This window comes from Triturus cristatus, chromosome 1_2 (assembly GCF_964204655.1).
Source record: "Triturus cristatus chromosome 1_2, aTriCri1.1, whole genome shotgun sequence".
NCBI classification, from domain to species: domain Eukaryota; kingdom Metazoa; phylum Chordata; class Amphibia; order Caudata; family Salamandridae; genus Triturus; species Triturus cristatus.
In genome coordinates, this window is record NC_140580.1 from 282161108 (window position 1) to 282177785 (window position 16678).

Here is a 16678-nt window from a genome sequence, read left to right on the forward strand (position 1 = left end):
TTGCTTTTGCCATTGTGGGCCGCTACAGCAGGAGAGCTGTGCCGCTGAGTGCCCGCCTTTGCCTTGCTACAAAATCCATTGTTGTCGCCGTTGTGGGCCGCTGCAGCTGAGAAGCTGTGCCGCTGAGTGCCCGCATCTGACTTGCTACGAACACCACTGCTATCGCCATTGTGGGCCGCTGCAGTTAAGATGCTGTGCCGCTGAGTGCCCGCCTTGGCCTTGCTATGAAAACTATTGCTGTCGCTAGTGTGGGCCGCTGCGGAGTCGTGCCGCCAAGTGCCCGCATTGGTCCTTCCACGAGGATACTACGAGAATCAGTACTATCGCTATTTTGGGCCGCTGCTGCTGAGGAGCTGTGCCGCTGAGTGCCCACCCTTGTTTCACTACAGAATCCATCGTTACTGCTATCGCGAGCCGCTGCAGCTGAACAGCTGTGCCGCCGAGCACCCACGCTAGCCCCAACGTCACGAACCTTGCCATCTTCTGTGTGTGCTGCTTTCCGCCGCCTTCTAACCCCGTCGTAGTGTTAGCGTGAGTGCACGCTGCGGACCACTGCAGCCGAGGAGTTGTGGCCGCTGAGAGTCCGCCTATCATCCCGCACCTTCCCCGTAAAGCTGTGCGCTGTGCCCCCTTTATATCCCAGGTACATTGTGCATAACCGGGCCGCCTACGCCCCGATCTCGAACTAAGCCCGTTCTACCCGCACGCACAAGTGCTTCCATCACCCTGAATGAATCTGTAACTATGTGCATTGTGGTTCTTTGAGCATTTCTCCGTTTCGTGCTTAACCTATATTAAGATAACTATTTTTCTATACTTGCTTGTGGTGTCCGTTTTGTAGCGTCTCTCCAGTGTTATTGTGTATGGTCATAAATGCTTCACACGCTGCCTCTGAGATAGGCCTGTCTGCTCGTGCTACGTTACCAAAGGGTTGAGCAGGGGTTATCAAAGGGTGTAGCCCAATTACTCTGACTTAGGAAAAAGGGTCACTATTTGACACTGGCGCCAGCCGCTGCCAACTGGAGGCCCCCATTTCTAACAGCCACTCACTCACGCACCCTGTTAACAAAACGCCCACTCCTCCAACTAGTCACTCTCTTGTCCATTGACCAATACCTCCACCAGAAAAAGCATTCAGACATATGCTCCATCACCAGCCCATCCACTCACTCGTCCATCCTCTCTCATACATTTACACACTTGCTCAAACGACTTGGGCATCAACTAGTGCATCCATATAGCTGCCCAGTCACCAATCTGACACCATATTGATATATCCACTCTCTTTTCTATACATTTATCCACTCATCCTGCCAACAACCCATTCACACATCTGGACACACACACTTTCCGTCAGTAAAAAAACAATTTTACTTAGAAAATAAGCCTGACCTGCCAGCTAAGTAAATGCTTATCAGGTGCCTGCTGAAATTAGTTAAGGCAATTCACTCTGGTATAATAACCAGATGCCGCACTATTAAGGTAGTATACTCTAGAAAAGGTTGTGGTAGTACTTTTTGTAAAAACACATACAAGCATTCACCGCTTAGAGCTTCAGTATGATTCAAAGAACAGGAATTTAATTCCATGAGTTATGCAGGCATTTAATGCAACATAAAGTCAAAGCATTAATGATTAGCAACACAGTTGCTCCAATCAATAGCAGAGCATTCAATATTTACAGTGCTCTCGTTGTGAAGAAAAGGAAGGATAGGGTCAATGGTAGTGAGTCAGTGGGTGAGGGACAGGGTAAAGGTATGGTGACATATACACATTTGCTGTTTCATAGAAATGGAACTTTCCAGCCTAGCGTAGGTCAGTTGTTCCCATATATGAACATGGCTCAAAGGTACATATTGCTTTAGGAATTCAATTCTTTGAGCTTACGAACAGGTGGTAGATTGTCTACGTTTCGACCCCTTGGACATAGAGGGTGATTTGTTCCTCACGTTGGGATCTTCGTCAGGGCAGGGCTGGGAAGAGCACCTAGGATTAATCGAAATAGGGGGAGTCAGTGTAGTGACGGTGTGTGCATAAGGGGTGAATGCTAGTAGAGGTGAAGTGACTGTCACCTGCTTGTAGAGGGAAGGACGGTCAGCATGCGTTCCCTTGTGGGCTATCAAGTAGCTCGTGAAATCTAAAGAGACATACAGTGTCAATGTAGCAGAGTGGTGTTGGGACATCTCACTCCATGTACAGTATTAGGGTAAAGGAGTGGGAACTCACTCAGCAGCAGTGGTTGCTGACGAGGTGATAATTCTCCCACAGCAAAGACTAAATCATAATCAGGATCTGTTAAAAAAGGAGAAAAAGAGGGGTCCATTAGAGGAATAACTCGCTTGCAAGCATATACAAACATAGTTAGGTGGAAAAGCGTGTTTAAATCAGAGCTGCTCTGATGAGGACATATCGTCCTGAAAAACCACAGGGTGATGACTCCTGTGTCATTGACAATGGTGGAAGTAAAAGCGTTGCTGAAGTTATTTCCTTTGATGAAGGTACAACAACTAGGGAGGCTGCGATGTGTAAATGGAAGAAGTTAAAACGAGCCCTTGGTTCCAAGCACAAGTAAATAAACACACCGCGTTAATGCGGGTGGGCAGGGACAGAAAACGAGTGAGACGCTTGTTCTGACTTTTAGAATGCGATGTAAATGTAGGAAATTAAATCTTATTTCCAAGCAAAGGTAAATAAAACAGACCAAACACCGCGTTAATGTCGGTGGGCAGGAACAGAAAACGAGTGAAATGCTCGTTCTAAAATTAAGAAAGCGATCTATTCGCCTGGGTGTTCTGTGAAGGCGCGTTATGACATCTGATGAAGATACGAGCTAAACGCTAAGGCTTACCACCTCCTCTCGTTGGCCGCGTGGCTCTGGTGTGAGCCCAAAAGGCAGAAGCTCACGCTTGATGTAGTGAGAAGCCTAGCGCGTGTGCACCGCGTGGTGCAGCCGCTGGAAGGTTCCCGGGGGCTCGTCGGGAGGGTGGCCAATGGGAAAATAAGGGGGTGGGGCCCTGCGTACAGTGGATCTTAATTTAGCCCAATTAACCCTTTAGGTAGAGCTGGTGTGAGTTTCACAGTAGATGACAAAGATACTGTTAGGTAAACGAAGCTTTCAATGTTTCGCGATTTGAAACTCTTTTTAAAACTCATCAATGCATAAACATACTAGATCGAATTGTTACACAATAAAAGACTTTCACATGATGGCCTGTGCTTCGCGATTTTAAACTGTCACTGCATTTTGGCCCATAACGCCAGAGTCAGTTTATATCTTACAATAGGAGCATTTCAAAACCCCATGTAACCACAGTCAGAAAAAAGAAAAAAAAATCTGAAAAAACACCTTTGCTGTTTTACCCTGTGACTAGGTAATTCCTACGTTCAGATGATTTCAGTGTATATCTAAGCATAAATATACTTGTTCAAAATGTTACACAGTAAAACACTTTCACATGATGGCCTTGGTTAATGTCCTCTACACGCCATATGTTTAATATGGATCCATCGGTTAGATCTGTATCTGTACATATAATATCAGATTGTTTAAAGACATTGATGTGGTTATCACACCAGTTGAAATACCAGCCAAAGAAAGTAGCATTGCAATTAACAGTTATGATGAAGTAAGAAACATTTATAATGAGCCAAAAAACATCACACAGTGGTATCTTAACACATTTCAATGAATGGTCTGAGGTCTAATATTCAACCTTAAGTGAAGTGTGTGTCATGGGCTGAGGTTCCTCAGGTGTGGATACTGAAAAGTGCGTGTTGAGTTTGTCACTGGTGCAGGGATTAGTGTGAGACCGGTTTCCAGCGATTACTCTGTTTGCAGTCCCGCCAGCTGGGCATTTGTGCCATCTTGCTCATTGAGTCCATTAGTCACTGTGTCCAACAGGTACATCCACTTGCATTCTCGGATGTTAAGGATCAGGGATATGTCCCCACCCCGTTGTCCCAGAGACACCTTCTCCAGCACAAGCCATTTGATTGATTCGGAGGTGTGCATGTGATTGGAGAAATGTTCTACAAGGGGGGGGGGGGCCCTGTCTTGCATCTAATCCTGCTGCAATGCTGTAGGATTCGTGTCTTAATTTTCTGTCTGGTTTGACCAATATACAATTGGTTGCAGGGGCACAAAATTGCATAGATTACATTAGATGTATTTCAGTTGGTGTGTACTTTCAGATCTATGGTGTGGTGTCTGTAATTGAATGTTTTGGTTTCCATGCACATTGAGCATGCCTTACACTTGGTGCATTTGTAATGTCCCACAATTTCAGATAGGTTCCACATTGTCTGGATGGTTGGACTGGGTGGCGTGTCTAGGAGTGAGCAGACAACTTGGTCTCTGATATTCTTGCCTTTCTTAAATGCATGCATTGGAGGATCTTGAATTTCTATGTCATCTGAAATCAGTCCCCCATGTCCATTAATTATCTGTTTGATGTTGTTGCTCTTGGTGCAGCAGGTGGTTACGCATATCATTCTGCTATGATCCGTGGGACATTGTTTCGGTGTCAGTAAAGTCTCTCTGTTGTTGTACCAAGCTCTCTTTCTGGCTCGTTTCAGCCAACAGCTTGAGGAAGGAATCAATGTATTTACACACTGGCTCAAGGAGCGATCCACAGCCAGAGATGATTGGTCGCCCTGGTGGCTTCAGTGGGTCCTTGTGTACCTTAGGTAAGGTATATATGGTGGGGATGCGAGGTTGATTAACGTTCAAAAATTTGAATTACAATGCAGAGAGGAATCCTGCTTCCTTTCCTCTTTCGGTGATACTTCTGATTTTCATACGGATTTCTTTGGTTGGATCGCCGCTAACTGGGGTATAGCTGATTCCATCACGTAGTTGAGAGTATATCTCCGCCTTATAATCTTGAACATCCTGCATGACAATGGCTCCCCCTTTGTCTGCAGGTTTGCTAACAATGGTTTTATTGCTCTTCAGGGTATTGAGGGCTTCACGTTCTCCTCTACTGATGTTGTGATTCACGTATGATTTGTTGGCGCAGACTTTCATGACGTCTCGTATTACCACACTCTCATAGGTCAGGATTTTGTGGGATACTGTATGCGCTGGAGGCATGAATGTCGATGGTGGACGACTCCCAGTATATGAGGAGGATAATATCGGTAATGAATGTTTGAAGAAATGTCTTAGGCGAATCTTACGAACGAAACGGTACAGCTCTGCCTTTATGTTGAAGCGGTTCGCATGGGAAGTAGGCACAAAAGACAGGCCCTTGTTGAGGATGCTGGTCTCTTCAGTGGAAAGCCTATGGGTAGATAGATTGATGATCGGGTTTTTTTGATTTACCATCTGTAGGTCCTTCTCCGAGTGCTGAACCCCTGTGATTCTCGGGTTGCATCGCACTTGTTTGGGGTTCTGCCCCTGTTGTCGCCCGTGTCCCAGTTCTGTTGATTCTGTCCTCGGCGCGATGGTCTGTTCTAGTTGCCGCCCCGTCCTCTTAGCGGTCTCCAGTGGGTATCCTCTAAAAAAGGATGGGGCCCAGTATGTTGATCTTAAGGTGGTTGATACCATGAGTCTTGATTTTGGTAGCCGCTGCTGGGACCTGCTTAATCGCTGTCGCTTCCTGTGCTGTACGTAGAATCTGAGAAATTAGTAAACCTCCTTCCACCTCTGTATCCTCCCCTTTCCCTGTTGAAGAAACGGCCCTGGTTATCCTGCTTAATATAGTCTTCTTGTAGGTATGGGTATGTCTTCTTCTTGTCGTAGTAGCGTACGTCTTTCGCCAATTTATCTAATTTCTTAGCTTGTGTATTGACGTCAAAATCCTTTAGCGTCTTCTCCAATCTTTCTAATGCTTCTTTCGCATTAGTTACTGTGGAATCGCCACTTATCGGTGTCACACTAATCCCTGCACCAGTGACAAACTCAACACGCACTTTTCAGTATCCACACCTGGGGAACCCCAGCCCATGATACACACTTCACTTAAGGTTGAATATTAGACCTCAGACCATTCATTGAAATGTGTTAAGATACCCCTGCGTAATGTTTTTTAGCTCATTATAAATGTTTCTTACCTCATCATAACTGCTAATGTAGATTTTCCTAGTTTTTTATGATGGAAAGTCTTAATTTTATTAAAGACACGGAGGCGAGTATTATGCTTTTCTTTTCTAGCTTTATTCAACAGCAGCCAAAAAAAATGAAAACACTACAGTTCCCAGAGGGCCAAGCGAGAAGAACTGGCCAATGGGAACGCAAAGAAAACGAAACCAATATCCAATCAGGCTGTAGCTATCAATAAAACGTCACAACTGACTGCGGAGCTTCCTCTTTTCGCAGGTGAGCAGATCAGGAAAGGTCAGAAAACAAAGGAGCAATGGAAAAAACGATAAATATAGCCAAAATCCAGGAGCTAAAGTCTTGAACCAGGTCCAGCCATAAGGCAAAAGAAGCAGGAAATCCCGGAGGTCCAGAAGAAGGAACCAATCGAGCTGGAGGAGGCCATCTCTGTTGAAGAAGGAGACGCTCACGAAGATGCAGGCGGCAAAGCCGGATTCGCTGAAGGGAGGGAGTGAACAAACGTTAGTAGTGATGAGGCGGGATAATACTCGTCTCCGTGTCTTTAATAAAATTAAGACTTTCCGTCATAAAAAACTAGGAAAATCTACATTTTATGGCAAGACCGGAGGCTCCTATTATGCTTGTTTAAAGCATATTTATAACTAGAGAAGCCACAGTATCAATAGGTTTACAATAAAACATGCGAAAGACAGTATCATTGGTCCAGTCCGCTGATCTCAGAATATCCTCCAGGCGAGAGCCTGCCCAAAAGGCTTTGGAAGCCATGGCTCCTCTCGTGGAGTGGGCTCCGAAGACGGAGATGTCAATACCCGCCAGGGGCATGACCCAACGAACCCACCGGGCCAGAGTAGCAGAAGAGACAGGGAGATGGGGTTTACGGAAGGAAATGAGGAGTTGGGAGTGAGAGGGCGCTCTGAGATCAGACGTCCTTTGTTCATACACTTTCAAACATTGCCCAACACATAGTTTCGGGTGAGAGGGAAAATAGGGATCAAACACTGAATTTAAATTAGTCTTAGTACGTCTATGAATCTGAAAAAGAACCCCAGTAGGGGAAAACTGACGAGCTGAAATGTCCAAAGCTTTAACATCAGAGACACGTTTAATAGAGACCAGGTACAAAAGCATGGTAAGTTTAGCTGATAACATTTTAAGAGAAAGAGCATTATTATCTGGCCAGTCAGAAAATAGTTTAAGGACAATCGAAACATCCCATAAACTAGAATACTTAGCCAACGGAGGTTTAGAACAACAAACTCCTTTCAACAGGCGACATATCAGCGGATGAGAGCCAACCGGTTTGCCATCAATGGGGGAATGATTGAGGGAAATGGCGAATCTGTACAGATTAACTGTTCTGTAGGACTTACCTGCGCTAGCTTCAGAGGCCAGGAAATTGACCACAAAATTTAGAGGGGCTGAAAGGGGATCGGCGTGCCGTTCCAGACACCAGCTTGCCCAAAGAGACCAGGCGGATTTGTAGGCCTTGGAGGTCCCGGGGGCCCAGGCTTTGCTGATAAAGATAGAAGCCTCTTGTGAAATGAAGTCGTCAGGAGGGACAGGCCGGAAACTTTCCAGGCAGACAGGACCAGGGAATTGTCCAGGATGAGATCGTGTGGCATACCCTGAGGATTCACCAACAAATCTATACGACTCAGAAGGAGGACTGGGAAGTCCGTTGTCAACTTAAAAAAGGGACGGAAACCAAACTTGGGACTGCCAAAAGGGAGCCACCAGGACTAGGGAGGTCGACTGACGCCATACTTGGGAAAGAACTCTGTTGATCATGAGGAAAGGAGGGAAGGCATAATTGAGTTGTCGAGACCAATCCTGAAGGAAGGCGTCTGTAGCCAAGGCCGAAGGATCTGGCCGCCAACTGAAGAAACTGGGTAACTGAGTGTTGAGGCGAGAAGCAAATAGATCTATGTAGAAAGGGCCCCATATGTGAGAGAGGGATTGGAAGACGGATGGAAGAAGTCTCCAGTCGCTGGAGTCCCGGAGAAAGCGAGAGTGCCAATCCGCTACGGAGTTGAGCTCCCCTGGCAGATATTCCGCCGTCAGGGAAAGTTGATTTGACAGGCAAAACTCCCAAAGACTCTTTGCCAGTTCTGCAAGAGGTCTGGACTTTGTGCCACCGAGATGGTTGATGTAACGAACTGCAGAAACATTGTCCATGCGGAGAAGGATAGAACACCGAACTCTGTTCTTTGAAAGGCTTTGGATTGCAAAGGAGCCTGCAAGCATCTCTAAACAGTTGATGTGCAATTTCGACTCCTCTAGAGACCATGTACCGCCAGTCGATATTGGACCACAGCGGACGCCCCATCCCGCCAGGTTGGCATCGGATTCTAACACAAGATCTGGGGCCGAGGCGAAAATTGTTTGCCCGTTCCACGCATCTAAATGGTCTATCCACCATTGCAGTTCGACGCGAGACTCTGGATCTAAGGCGATAAGATCATCGTAGGCTAAGCCTAGGCGCAGATGCATGATTGTTAGACGCTGGAGTGCTCGATAATGAAGGGGACCCGAAAAGATGGCCTGGATGGAAGCGGAAAGAAGACCGACTATCCTTGCCAGAGACCTGAGCGAGATGCAAGAAGACCGGAGGACGTGAGAAATTTCCGCTTTGATCGAATATACCTTCGCTTGAGGAAGAAACAGAGAAGCTGCGACTGAATCTACTCTGAAGCCTAAGAATTCGATGCACTGAGAAGGAAGTAGCATAGATTTTTCGAGATTGATTAAGAATCCTAGATCCTTGAGCAGAGACTGAGTGACTTGAAGATGGGAGAGAAGGAGCTGTTTGTCCGTGTCCATGAGCAAGATATCGTCTAGATAGATGATCATTCTGATCCCCAGGGAATGCAGGAAAGCTATGACCGGTTTCAAGAGTTTTGTGAAACACCAAGGTGCAGAAGAAAGACCAAAGGGAAGGGAAGTGAAACGGAAAGTCTCGCCTAACCACTAGATTTGGAGGAACTTTGAATGAGAAAGATGGATGGGGACCGTGAGATACGCATCTTGAAGGTCCAAACGAACCAACCAGTTGTGTGGACGAAGGGTATCCCTTAAATGGAGAACGGTCTCCATTTTGAAATGGCGGTAGACCACAAAGTGGTTGAACCATTTGAGATGGATAACAGGGCGCAATTGTTGGTTCTTTTTCTGGACGAGAAAAATAGAACTTAAGAAACCTGTGGGATCGAATGGGGAGATGATAATGGCCTGTTTTTGAAGGAGGGACTGAATTTCTAATGATATTAGAGTGGACATGTCGTTCGAGAAAACCAAAGGAGGAGGGAACACAATTTGGAAAGGTGGCGAATAGAGCTCTATAAGATAGCCTTGAACCGTGTTTAGGACCCAGGGGTCCGAGGTTATTGTTTGCCATTTTTGGAGAAACAGTTTTAAACGCCCTCCCACGGGGGGAAGGGGAGATGGACTCACCTTGTTGGTTAAAGTTGTTGGAACGGAAGCCTCTTTGTCCACGACCTTTGGAACCTCTACCCCGCTGAGGGTAGAAGTGCGGCTTGTATTCTTGAGAGGAATTGTTGAAGGAGCCTCTGGAGCCTTGGTTGGTGTAGGCGCGGCCGGAAGAGTGGCTCCTGCCTTTGCCGGCCCGTCCAAAAACCCGAGGTGTGAAAACCTTTTTAATAGACAGTTGGGCTTTGTCCAATGACGCGAAGGTGGACACAAACCTGCTAAGGTCCTTAACCAGAGAGTCTCCGAAAAGGAAACCGTTAGCCTTGGCACCAGGATCCTGGGGAGCCAAATTGGCCAGTTTAGGGTCTAGTTTAATGAGAAGTCCCTTACGCATCTCATGGGTAATGGCCGCATTAGCGTTGCCGAGTAAACAAAAGGCCCGTTGGACCCACAACAACACTTCTTCTGCTGAAAGGTCAGACCCATCGAGACGAGCAGTCTCAGCCATGTCAAAAATGCGTGCCAGGGGACCGACAACGTCCAGCAATTTATTTTGGCAGGTGGACCAGGCCTTGTCTACGCCCTTGCGAGGATCCTTGCCGAATCTGGAAAAGAAGGTGAGTAAGGGTTGATCGATGGAAGGGACTAAGGTAATTTTATCAGGCAAGGAGGGCTTGGGGCACTCGGATTTTAAGCGAGAGCGGACCGCCACCTCCAAAGGGAGACGTAATCTAGCAGAAATATAGTCTGCAACATGAGGGGAAGGCAACCATTCTGACGAGTTAGGTTGGCGAATGGAAGTCGGGTCAAACATGGGCACCCCCTCGAAGTCATAAACTGGCTCAAACGAAAAAGAATCAGACTTAGCTTTCTTAGCGGGAGGAGAATGAGGGTCAGAGACATCGAAAAGGTCAAAAAGATCATCTGCGTCGTCCCGGTCATCGTCTGTGTCCAAAATGGTGGAAATTATCAACTTTTTTGGAGACTCTGCATGCTTTAATTTTTGTTTGCGTTTGCCCTCGGAACCAAAAAAACCCTCCTGAGTAGGAGGCCTTGGAGGAACTAGGTCCTCAGTCAAGCGCGAGGAGACCCCGCCAGTCAAGGTTGACGCAGAATGAGAAGCATGACTAGAGACAGAGGAAACCACCTTTCTTTTTCTGCTATCCCCCGCAGAATGGGCCAGAGCTTTGGACAAAACATTTAGTATAGACGCTTCCATACCCTTGGACATACGTCTCATTGACACCTCAACCGCATTTTCCACAGAGGAATTAATGAATTTGTTTAAGTCTTTTTTAAAGGCTTCGCCTTCCTCATTAGGTTGTAGTGATTCGGGAGAGCTGACAACCTCCATATCAAACACTGTGTCAAACAGAAGGGAAGGAAAGGGTTAACTGTGGAGAAACCTTCTCCTGAGGAGGAGGAGCGTGAGGAACAGAATCCTCCCAGGGGCGTGTCACAAAGGGGAAATTCTGAGGCTTGACGAAGGAGCTCCGTGTGAGGAAAAACTGGAATATAGGCTAATGCGTGGAAAGAACACTGCGCGCGAGCCAGAAAACGGCAGCAAAACGCTGAGGCACGAAGCGGGAGGCAGTGCGCCGATAGAGCAGCCCATTAGCGGACGAAAAGCGGGGGGGAAGAGAAACGCGGCGCGAGACCGCGGAAGCCAAGAAACGCTGCAGGCACCAAATACAATGGCGGCGAAACGCCGAGAACCAAAGCAATAGGCAAGTAAACCATGAATAAATGTTATTATACATGCAAATAGCGGAGCAAAAAGTAAGGTCACTTAACTGACTGCGAGCAGCAAGAAAAGAGGAAGCTCCGCAGTCAGTTGTGACGTTTTATTGATAGCTACAGCCTGATTGGATATTGGTTTTGTTTTCTTTGCGTTCCCATTGGCCAGTTCTTCTCGCTTGGCCCTCTGGGAACTGTAGTGTTTTCACTTTTTTTGGCTGCTGTTGAATAAAGCTAGAAAAGAAAAGCATAATAGGAGCCTCCGGTCTTGCCATAAAATTGCAATGCTACTTTCTTTGGCTGGTATTTCAACTGGTGTGATAACCACATCAATGTCTTTAAACAATCTGAGATTATATGTACAGATACAGATCTAACCGATGAATCCATATTAAACATATGGCGTGTAGAGGACATTAACCAAGGCCATCATGTGAAAGTGTTTTACTGTGTAACATTTTGAGCAAGTATATTTATGCTTAGTTATACACTGAAAGCATCTGAACGTAGGAATAACCTAGTCACAGGGCAAATCAGCAAAGGCGTTTTTTCTGATTTGTTTTCCGACTGTGGTTACATGGTGTTTTGAAATACTCCTATTGTAAGATATAAACCGACTCTGGCGTTATGGGCCAACATGCAGTGACAGTTTAAAATCGAGAAGCACAGGCCATCATGTGAAAGTCTTTTATTGTGTAACAATTCCATCTAGTATGTTTATGCATTGATGAGTTTTAAAAAGAGTTTCAAATCGCTAAACATTGAAAGCTTTGTTTACCCAACAGTATCTTCGTCATCTACTGTGAAACCTCACACCAGCTCTACCTAAAGGGTTAATTGGGCTAAATTTAGATCCACTGTACGCAGGGCCCTGCCCCCTTAATTTCCCATTTGCCACCCTCCAGACGAGCCCCCGGGAACCATCCAGCGGCTGCACCACGCAGTGCACGAGCGCCGAGCTTCTCACTACATCAAGCGTGAGCTTCTGCCTGTCAACCTCACACCAGAGCCACGCGGACAACGAGAGGAGGTAAGCCTTAGCGATTAGCTCGTATCTTCCCCAGATGTCATAACGCGCCTTCTCAGAACACCCAGGCGAATAGATCGCATTCTTAATTTTAGAACGAGCATTTCACTTCTTTTCTGTTCCTGCCCACCCGCATTAACGCGGTGTTTGGTCCGTTTTATTTACCTTTGCTTGGAAATAAGATTTAATCTCCTACATTTACATTGCATTCTAAAATTCAGAACGAGCGTCTCACTCGTTTTCTGTCCCGGCCCACCCGCATTAACGCGGTGTGCTTATTTACTTGTGCTTGGAAACAAGGGCACGTTTTAACTTCTACCATTTACACGTTGCAGCGATTTGGCTCACACGACCAGCCTCCCTAGTTGTTTTACCTTCATTAAAAAAATGTTTATGTTATGTTATATTATTTATACTTATAGAGCGCACGGTTACCCTAGGGTGTCCTGGCGCTAGGAAATAACTTCAGCAACGCTTTTACTCCCACCATTGTCAATGACACAGAGGTCATCACCTTGTGGTTTTTCAGGACTCTATGTCCGCATCAGAGCAGCTCTGATTTAAACACGCTTTTCCACCTAACTAGGTTTGTTTATGCTTGCAAGAGAGTTATTCCTCTACTGGACCCCTCCTTTTCTCCTTTTTAGGTCTCGCCTGGCTATCGCGTAAGCGATCGCTCAGCGAGACTTATGTAGGGGCTTCAGAAAATGCTCCCAAAGGCTTCCCAGGCGGATCGGGTGGCGGTTACGCGCACAACCACGCGCATTCCTTTTGCCACCAGCTACTTCCTGCGTGTGCGCCGCCTCACGCATTCAGAGAGATTTAGTAAGGGGCACAAGACCTTAGGAATGCGGTTTATGGCCAGTGCATGTGAGGCATTCAAGCGCGAAGCTGCCATCTGGCATCGGACTTGAAAGCAGCAGACTGCTTTCGCCAGCGCGCGCTCGGCCTCACTTCCTGCATCCCCTCTTACAACAATTAACTTTCGTTATAACTCACACCCCATATGCTCGTTCCCTCCCACCCTTCCTTTGATGTCCGCTTTTCTTGTTTTAACAGATCCTGATTATGATTTAGTCTTTGCTGTGGGAGAATTATCACCCCGTCAGCAACCACTGCTGCTGAGTGAGTTCCCACTCCTTTACCCTAATACTGTACATGGAGTGAGATGTCCCAACACCACTCTGCTACATTGACACTGTATGTCTCTTTAGATTTCAAGAGCTACTTGATAGCCCACAAGGGAACGCATGCTGACCGTCCTTCCCTCTACAAGTAGGTGACAGTCACTTCACCTCTACTAGCATTCACCCCTTATGCACACACCGTCACTACACTGACTCCCCCTATTTCGATTATTCCTAGGTGCTCTTCCCAGCCCTGCCCTGACGAAGATCCCAACATGAGGAACAAATCACCCTCTATATCCAAGGGGTCGAAACGTAGACAATCTACCACCTGTTCGCAAGCTCAAAGAATTGAATAACTAAAGCAATATGTACCTTTGCGCCATGTTCATATATGGGAACAACTGACCTACGCTAGGCTGTAAAGGTCCATTTCTATGTAACAGCAAATGTGTATATGTCACCATACCTTTATCCTGTCCCTCACCCACTGACTCACTACCATTGACCCTATCCTTCCTTTTCTTCACAACGAGAGCACTGTAAATATTGAATGCACTGCTATTGATTGGAGCAACTGTGCTGCTAATCATTAATGCTTTGACTTTATATTGCATTAAATGCCTGCATAATTCATGGAATTAAATTCCTGTTCATACTGAAGCTCTAAGCGGTGAATGCTTTTTTCATTGTATGTGTTTTTACAAAAAGTACTACCACGACCTTTTCTACAGTATACTGCATTACTGACCCAGGTCGGGTAGGTTTTCATGCGTTTACCCCGTTAAAACTCAACACGCACTATTAAGGTAGCTTGTCCCACAACACGCTCTGCAACTCACCAATGTTGACCTACTAACAATTAGATACTTGATTGTATTTTAGTTGGCATAAAACAAGAAATGAATACTCTGGGGCCTGTTCATACAGTATATTTACACGTGAGTAAATCTAGAGGTGTACGTTTACTTTTATGATTTGGAGTAAATTTACCGATTTCGGATATTCACCATTTCTGAGTGCAAATGTAACCTAAAGTGTTGCCTTACATGCCTCCACTCCCTGAAATGAGAGATAAAACAAATGTATGAATGCAAACGTATTCCTTTCAACCTGTTACACGTAGAACTTCACCACCTTGGTGAAGATCTCTGCCACAGTGGGGGGGGGGGAGCTCTACCACTATGGTGAAGATCTTCACCACTGTCTAGGATCTCCCCATGGGAAAGAATAAGGAAAATTATTAAAATTCAATATTTTTTGTTTAAAAAAGACTTTATTTTTATTATAAAAGCTAAATGTAAAATAAATAATTACTTTACACTAGAACTAAAAGTATTATAGCACATTATCCCGTCAAAATAAATGTTTATTAAATAATGTAAACATTTATTTTGTAAATATTTATTTCTAAACAGAATAAAGACACCCTACCCAGCAATTTTCATTTAATTGAAATGTAATATGTTTAATTAAAAGTTGTGTTTAATGTAACTTGCAGTATACTTTTTAATAAAAGATTAAAATGAAGTTATTTTATTAAGTAAGCTATTTATTGGAAAAGAGTGTAATCGTTTATTGTATTACGTTTGTAGAAACACTGTGATTTTTTTTATATTTAACTACTCCCAGCCACGCGACAGTTACTAAGGGAAATGGACTTATTGCCCACCCAGGGGAGGTGTATGGCAGCTTCCTCGTACAGTGCAAAATCCAGTGTTCACTCTTACGAAACCGCTGTACTAGAACATTACACTTCCGGCTTTTCAGTTATCACGATTTGAGAGGCATTTTTCAGACATCAGCGCGGAAAAGTCAGTTTATTTATGTACAACGTGAAGTCGATTCAGTATGTAACATTACACCTGCGTGAAAAGCATGCTGCAAAGTGCATTTAAATAGAGCAGATCATGTTTGCTATCACACGGGGAGGGGGGTAGGGGGGTGGGGACGGATAAGCAAGTTGTGTCGCGGAATCACATACATTTCAAGTTCAACCAACAGAAATCTTATTCACACATCATGTTGGCTCACGATGCAGATTTGCCGAAGGAACGAAGAGAGTATAAGAGACAGGTAAGAAGACTACGCACGTTTTGCGTTACCTGTTCATGTAGCCTCATTTGTACTCCTCATTATACTAGCACTGCAACAGGAGGATACCGGTAGCCCCTCAACAGAGTAGGCAGGAGAGCACCTACGCGACCACACATCTCTCAGAAGCAGGACTGGGAACAGCTGAACTTCCTGCTCAGCTGTAAGGTGTGTTTACAATACAGAAGACGCTACTCACATTTCGACGTCAGGCAACAGGCACTTTTTACAACGAAGAGCGTGTGATCAGCGCAGACGCGTCATGATAATAGAAAATGGACAACGGTGGTGAGTTTTAGGTTAACAGAATTTGACTTTTTTTTTTTGCATCTTTTATATAGCGCGAATTCGACCCGAAGGTATTGGAGCGCTGTACATGAGCACCGTTGTAGTGATGACAGATCACAGGATGACTTTGATGTATTTATTGAAGATATGCAACTTAATGTAGAAACAGGCGAGCGCCAGGATACGCAGCTCACAGTCCCAAGGCACAGCTACAACTGACCAAGAGGACTCGAACGCTCCAAAGCAAGCAGCGTTCCAAGCTCGCTCTAACATACCATTAAAGGTAAACACATGACACGTGGTGCCTACTACCAACAGTAATAATCACAACATAACACATCCCCCCTCTCTAATAATAATAATAATAAATTTAAAAAAAGATTTTTTTTAAAAAAACAATGAAACTTAATACAATAAAATAATAACAACAAAAAAAACAACAAGGATAGAAATGGAACACCAAGAACATAATACAATGTAAGTTACATTACATATTCTTTGAGCCAATTAGGCAAGGTTATTTTTCTCTTCTTTCCACCAGCATCACCAACTTTTGAGTTAATACTCTCCTGACAAGGTTCAACATCAGAAGGATTACTAACAGACCCTTCCCCCTCCTTAAAGGAATAAAAAGATGCATCAGGAGTTCCATCGCTGGTGGACATGGTGCAGATCTGAACACAAAATCTCCTCCTGCTTCCACAGACGGAATGACTCCTCAGTCACACTCACATACACACATCACACGCTGGTGGGGCCCATAACACCAACATTCGTTCCTGTCAAAACCATCTGTGCCTTACGGAGGAGAGATATCCCGTTCCCGAACTGCAGCTATTATTTACTTTGGATAGAGGAAACACATCTATTGCTATACTCTAACAGTTCCTCCATCTGGAGGTCGACTAGATCATTTAG

General features: G+C 45.2%; 1 protein-coding gene across 6 annotated transcripts in view; it reads right to left on the reverse strand.

The window, feature by feature from the left end:
* Positions 1-15720, reverse strand: part of MARCHF8 (membrane associated ring-CH-type finger 8) — a 697693-nt gene extending 681973 nt beyond the window's left edge. For 2 of the 6 annotated variants that reach the window (XM_085603747.1, XM_085603729.1), the window contains exon 1: positions 15484-15712. The gene's annotated coding sequence lies outside the window, so the exon portion shown is untranslated. Of the gene's footprint in view, positions 1-15471 lie in introns of all 6 variants that reach the window. The other 4 variants (XM_085603748.1, XM_085603750.1, XM_085603744.1 and 1 more) reach the window with 4 other exon arrangements.
* Positions 15721-16678: the final 958 nt, after the last annotated feature.